Source organism: Sebastes fasciatus, chromosome 24 (assembly GCF_043250625.1).
Source record: "Sebastes fasciatus isolate fSebFas1 chromosome 24, fSebFas1.pri, whole genome shotgun sequence".
Lineage (NCBI taxonomy): Eukaryota > Metazoa > Chordata > Actinopteri > Perciformes > Sebastidae > Sebastes > Sebastes fasciatus.
The window spans coordinates 16601149-16607530 of record NC_133818.1 but is presented as its reverse complement, the minus strand read 5'-3'; positions in this window follow the sequence as shown (position 1 = coordinate 16607530).

Genomic DNA, 6382 nt, shown 5'->3' with positions numbered 1-6382 from the left:
ACCAGAGCCTCTGTATGAAGTAAGTGAGTTAATATTTCCTGTTGGAAAGTCAATCAAACAACCAGAAAGATAAGTAAAAAAAATATATATAAAGAGCCTCAAAACAACCACAAAGAGAAGCAAAACGACCACAAAGACATGAAAAAATACAGCAAAGAGAGGAAAACAACCACAAAGAGATGCAAAATGACCATAAAGAGATACAAAACAACCACAAAGAGATGCAAAACAATGCAAAACGACCACAAAGAGATGCAAAACGACCACAAAGAAAAGCAAAACAACCAGAAAGACATGCAGAACAACCACAAAAAGAAGCAAAACAACCACAAAGAGATGCAAAATGACCACAAAGAGATGGAAAACAACCACAAAGACAAGCAAAACGACCACAGAGACACAAAAAAACACAAAGAGATGAAAATGACCACAAAGAGATGCAAAATGACCACAAAGAGACATAAAACAACCACAAAGAGATGCAAAACAACCACAAAGAGATGCAAAATGACCACAAAGAGACATAAAACAACCACAAAGAGATGCAAAACAACCACAAAGAACAACCACAAAGAGATGCGAAACGACCACAAAGAGATGCAAAACGACCACAAAGAGACACAAAACAACCACAAAGAGATGCAAAATAACCATAAAGAGATGCAAAACAACCACAAAAAGATGCAAAACCATGCAAAACAACCACAACAAGAAGCAAAACAACCACAAAGAGATGCAAATGACCACAAAGAGATGCAAAATGACCACAAAGACATGCAAAACAACCACAAAGAGATGCAAAACAACCACAAAGAGATGCAAAATGACCACAAAGAGATGCAAAATGACCACAAAGGGAAGAAAACTTTAATTTACTGATATGATTTCATATTAGGATATTTAAAGTTGTTCTTTTGGCATTCATTTATTGCACTAAATAAACAATGTAACTAAATAATGTACATTTTTTACTGCTGTCATAGACCGGCTCCTAGGCCATGACAAATACGGGAAAGGACGCAGTGATTGATTGTAAATTAAAGATATTTATTACAAATAAATTAAGAATATACAGAAATAACTACAAATGTGGAGTGTGTCAGTCAGTAACATCAGTAATGTAGATGTGGATGTGTGATGTGTTGTAAGTGGAAACTAAAGAAAAGTCAAACAAAAGCAGCCCGGCAGGTTCTGACAGGTATGAGTCCAGGTGAAGGAAAAGAGGGGCCTGAGCAGCACTTGATTGGGGCTTTTATACTCCGGACGCGCCAGCATCAGGTGCTCTGCATCAGGCATCAGGTGCTCTGCATCAGGCATCCTCTCCCGTGATACCTTCAAGGACACAGGGAAAGAATGAATGGCCAAATCCACACTGGCATCTCAGTAGTGAGGCAGGGGCCGTCACACCCCCCCCCTTAAAGTCGGTGTCCCAAGGGAACACCGGCATACTTTAAACCCATCCTACCAGAACAAATACCACTACTCAAAAGGACTAACTAACAAACAAAAGGCAAACAAAAACAAATAACAGAAATAATATACGACCTTAGCACTGAATATTCTTCCCGCAGCTTTCTACCCCATCATCAGCAACCCCGGTACCTGAGAAGCAATTTAAGAAGGTGGCACAGAAAGAACAGGTGTATGAAATAGTACGACAGGACAATACATTATTCTAGCCAGTCACACTAGTGACTAATCAATACAGAGGGGCGCGTGATAGCGCATCAGCAATAATGTTGTCTGTTCCTTTAATATGTCTAATATCAAGGTTGTAGGCCTGAAGAAATAAGGACCACCTTGTCAGCCTCTGGTTTGGGCATCTAAGAGAATGCAGAAACGTCAGAGGATTGTGGTCTGTATAAACCAAAGTTGGCCCTCCCGCTCCTACATACACGTTGAAATGCTGTAATGCCCAAATGAGAGACAAAGCCTCCTTCTCAATAACAGAATAATTTCCCTGGTAGCTGTTAAACTTCTTTGAGAAGAAACTAACTGGCCTCACCACCCCCTGGTGGTCTCCCTGGAGCAAGACGGCACCTGCTCCCACCTGGCTGGCATCTACTTGGAGCATGAACGCTCGATCAAAACAAGGAGCAGCTAGAACAGGAGAAGAGCATAACATCATTTTTATGTTATCAAAAGCAGTCTGACATCCAGACGACCAATCAAATTTCGCCTTGGTTTTAAGCAGTTCAGTGAGGGGAAACGCAATGGTGGAGAAGTCTTTACAAAAACTCCTGTAGTAACCCACTAAACCCAAAAACCTTTGGAGTTCCTTCTTTGTTGTGGGTTTTGGATATCCAGCTATTGCCATAACCTTGGCCTGGACTGGCGCTACACTACCATTTCCCACCACACGACCGAGGTATGTCACTGTAGCTCTTGCAAAGTCAGATTTGGCCAAATTAATGGTGAGCTGTGCTTCGGCCAAACGGTCAAACAACGCACGGATGCGCTGAAGATGTGAGTGCCAGGTATCACTGTATATGACCAAATCATCAAGATACACAGCACAGCCTTTTAACCCAGACACGACACGGTTCATCAAACGCTGAAATGTTGCAGGGGCATTCTTCAACCCAAATGGCATCACCTTGTAGGAATACAGGCCAGACGGTGTGATAAATGAAGAAATTTCTTGCGCCCGCTTGGACAAAGGTACTTGCCAATAACCTTTAAGCAAATCGAATTTGCTAACAAACTTGGCGGACCCCACCTGATCAATGCAATCATCCATACGTGGCAGAGGAAATGAGTCAGATTTTGTCACAAAATTCACTTTCCTCATATCTGTACAGAATCTAGGTGTTCCATCCTGTTTGGGCACCAAAATACACGGTGAAGCCCAACTAGATGACGATGGTACAGCAATATTATTCTGAAGCATGTACTCAACTTCAGCATCCAAATAACCACGTTTAGATGGTGCCATGCGGTAAAAGTGTTGCTTTATCGGCTTTGCATCTCCAACATCAATATCATGTTCCGCCCAATCAGTTTGTGAAGGAATGTCGCCAAACAAACACGGATACTTGCGTACCAACTCTGACAACTGCTCCCGCTTCGACTCCGACAAATGAGCCAGCAACTTGTCCAAATTACAAAGTGATTCTGAGTTTTTCAACCTTCCATACAGCAGACTATCGTCAGGTTCTGGTACTCCATCTCCCTCATGCACCGAACCCTCCGAAGTCACAGTAAGAGCTGGATGAACACCATCTTTCACCTCCTGATCTAGGTCTGTGTCAATTTCACGCCTATAGTATGGTTTCAGGAGATTCACATGGCAAAGACGTTTGGTTTTCTTCCGCTCTGGTGTTGCTATGATATAATTCAAGTCAGACCTTTTCTCTGTGACGGTGTATGGACCTGTGTACTTAGCCTGAAATGGTGAACCAATAATAGGCATAAGTGACAAAACCTGGTCTCCTGGATTGAACTCATGTCGCTCTGTACGACGGTCATACAGCTTCTTCATCTTACCTTGAGACACGCACAACTTTTCCTGTGCCATACTACCAGCAACAAACAAACGATGTCTAAATCCATTGACATAGTCAACTAGGCTCCTTGGCGGCTCAGTGTCAACACAGCCATCTTTCAACACTGACAAGGGCCCACGCACAGAATGTCCAAAGACCAACTCATTAGGGCTGAAGCCTGTACTTTCCTGTACAGCAGCCCTTGCAGCCAACATCAGCCATGGAAGCCCCTCCTCCCAGTCTCTATCTAGCTCCGTACAATATGCACGTAGAAGAGACTTAAGAGTCTGGTGGAACCTTTCCAAGGCCCCCTGGCTTTGCGCATGATAGGCCGATGATTGGTTCTGTTTAATGCGCAACATCTTCAACACTTGCCCAAATAAATGAGACGAAAAATTTGACCCTTGGTCAATCTGGATCACCTTAGGGATACCAAATATAGATATGAACTGTGATAAGGCCTTAACCACAGCCTTGGTCGTAATCGACCTCAAAGGATAGGCAGCTGGATACCTGGTGGTCTGACACATTACCGTGAGCAGATATTTACAACCGGACTTGGAACACGGCAACGGACCCACACAGTCCACAATGAGATGTGTAAAGGGTTCACTCAAAGCTGGGATAGGCTGCAGTGGTGCAGGCTTGATCCTCTGATTAGGTTTTCCAGTTAACTGGCACACATGGCAGGTTTTAATGTATGCGGCCACATCCCTTTTGACCCGTGGCCAAAAGTAATGTTTCAAGATGTTCAAGTATGTTTTCCGGACACCAAAATGTCCACACTCGTCATGTGCCACTTTCAAAACAAGGGAACGAAACTTAGTTGGCACCACCATCTGGAAAACATAATTTTTCACACCATCCTCATCAACAGGAACCCATTTTCTGAACAACAACTCATTACTTAAGAAGTATCCATTTGCAGCACTATTTATCTCAGAGCCAGGCAAAACACGTTCAAATATGTCTTTCAAAGAAGAATCGCTACGTTGCTCCTTTAACACCTCACAGTGTGACAGCGACACCGGAAGCTCAGACAGAGATGGGACCTCTAAAAGTACATCATCACTGTTGATGTCAGATGACATGTCAGGGTCTACTTTGCTCATAGCACGTGTAATCACACAGGATGAAAAGACTTCTGGTAACACCCTGGAGCTCTCGTCAGACACAGACTCAGTTGGACAAGATGTAACCACAGGTGCGGGATGAGAATCGGTCCAAACTCGGCTACCAGCCAAGCCGTTGCCCAAAATAAAATGGACACCATCAATAGGCAACGCTGGACGCACACCAACAGCTACCTCGCCATTAACCAGCTCACAGCTGAGAACCATCCTGTGCAAAGGAACAGGGAGAATTTTCAATCCCATCCCACGACTGAGAACACTGTCACCAGTATCAGACTCCTCAGACAGAGGCAAAACAGAGTCAACAATGTATGAATCATAGGCACCTGTATCCCTCAAAATCTTTATTGGGACTTTCACATCACTGTCTACCAGTGACACGAACCCATCTCGTATGAAGGGAACATAGGCTGCCAAAACATCCACTTCACAAGAGTGAGAAGTTAGCAACTCAGCAGCACAGCAGTTTTTAACAGGAGCAGCAAATGCAGCAGGTTTAACATAAGCTCTCATTCCCTTAGTTTTAACTTTTAGCAAAGGACAATCTGCCTTCCAATGTCCTTTCTCACGACAATAGTTACAGCCATCACTGCTGTTCAAGTTACCACCTGCTTTAAAGTCAGGTTTCGAAAAACCCACTCTCCTTGAACGCATCTCATATGAAACAGCATCAGAACTGATTCCTCTCCAACCAAAACCATCACGTGCCACAGAGCGTTCTTTGAAACTGCTCTTATGGAGCAACACACTCATCAGCTGACACAGCAGCCTCAGCCGCAGTAGTGTTTCTCCGTTCTGTGATGTATGTCGCAATACGATCCGGAAGACAATTTTTAAACTGCTCCAAAATCATTAAGTCACACAGATCCTCAAAAGTGGTGACGTCAAGGGCGCTTAACCACCGCTTAAAGTGTGTTGACAGGTCTCTTGCCAACTCCACGTATGTTTGGCCATTTTTTCTCTCCCATGATCTAAAACGCTGGCGATAAGCCTCTGGCACAAGCTCATACACCTTAAGAACAGCAGATTTTATTTTATCATAGCTAGAGCTATCCTTAAGGCTCAATGATGAATAAGCCTCCTGCGCTTTCCCTGAGAGGACACACTGAAGCATAAGTGCACAGTCAGCCTCAGGCCAATTTCTAGCCTTAGCTACACGCTCGAACAGCAAGAAAAAGGTGTCTGGATCTTTCTCATTAAACCTCGGTAACAAGCGCAAGTTATTCACATCAAAACGATTCACAGAAGACCTGGGCACTTGTCCGCCCTCATTCTCACCAGACAACACGCCATCTTTGATCATAGACAAACGATATCCCTCCATATTTAATCTTTCCGCCTCTGATTGCTGACGGATTCGCTCTACTTCAATTTGCAATTCATGTTTCATTTTGTCATGTTCAAACTGCAACATCAAAATCTCCTTCTGTTGCTCAAAAGTTAGTCCTTGAGTCTGAAAGGACATAACAGAAGGAATTGGAGAAGACTTCTCTTCATCTCCGGGCATAATTCCTATTTCGATTAATTTTGATTTTATAGGCTCTTTAATATTTTCTTTCATACGCTTGTCTCCTACAACAACCACTGAATAATGCTCGGCAATCAAGAGCAACTGCTCTTTTGTGCAGGTATCCAGGGACTCCAGAGACGGAGCAGCAATGAACGCCTCAATCTCAGACATTTACAAAGTCAAAAAGCCAACTGACAACTAAGCAATCCACCGTTACGCACACAACCGCACCAGGCAGACACCACAATGTCTAC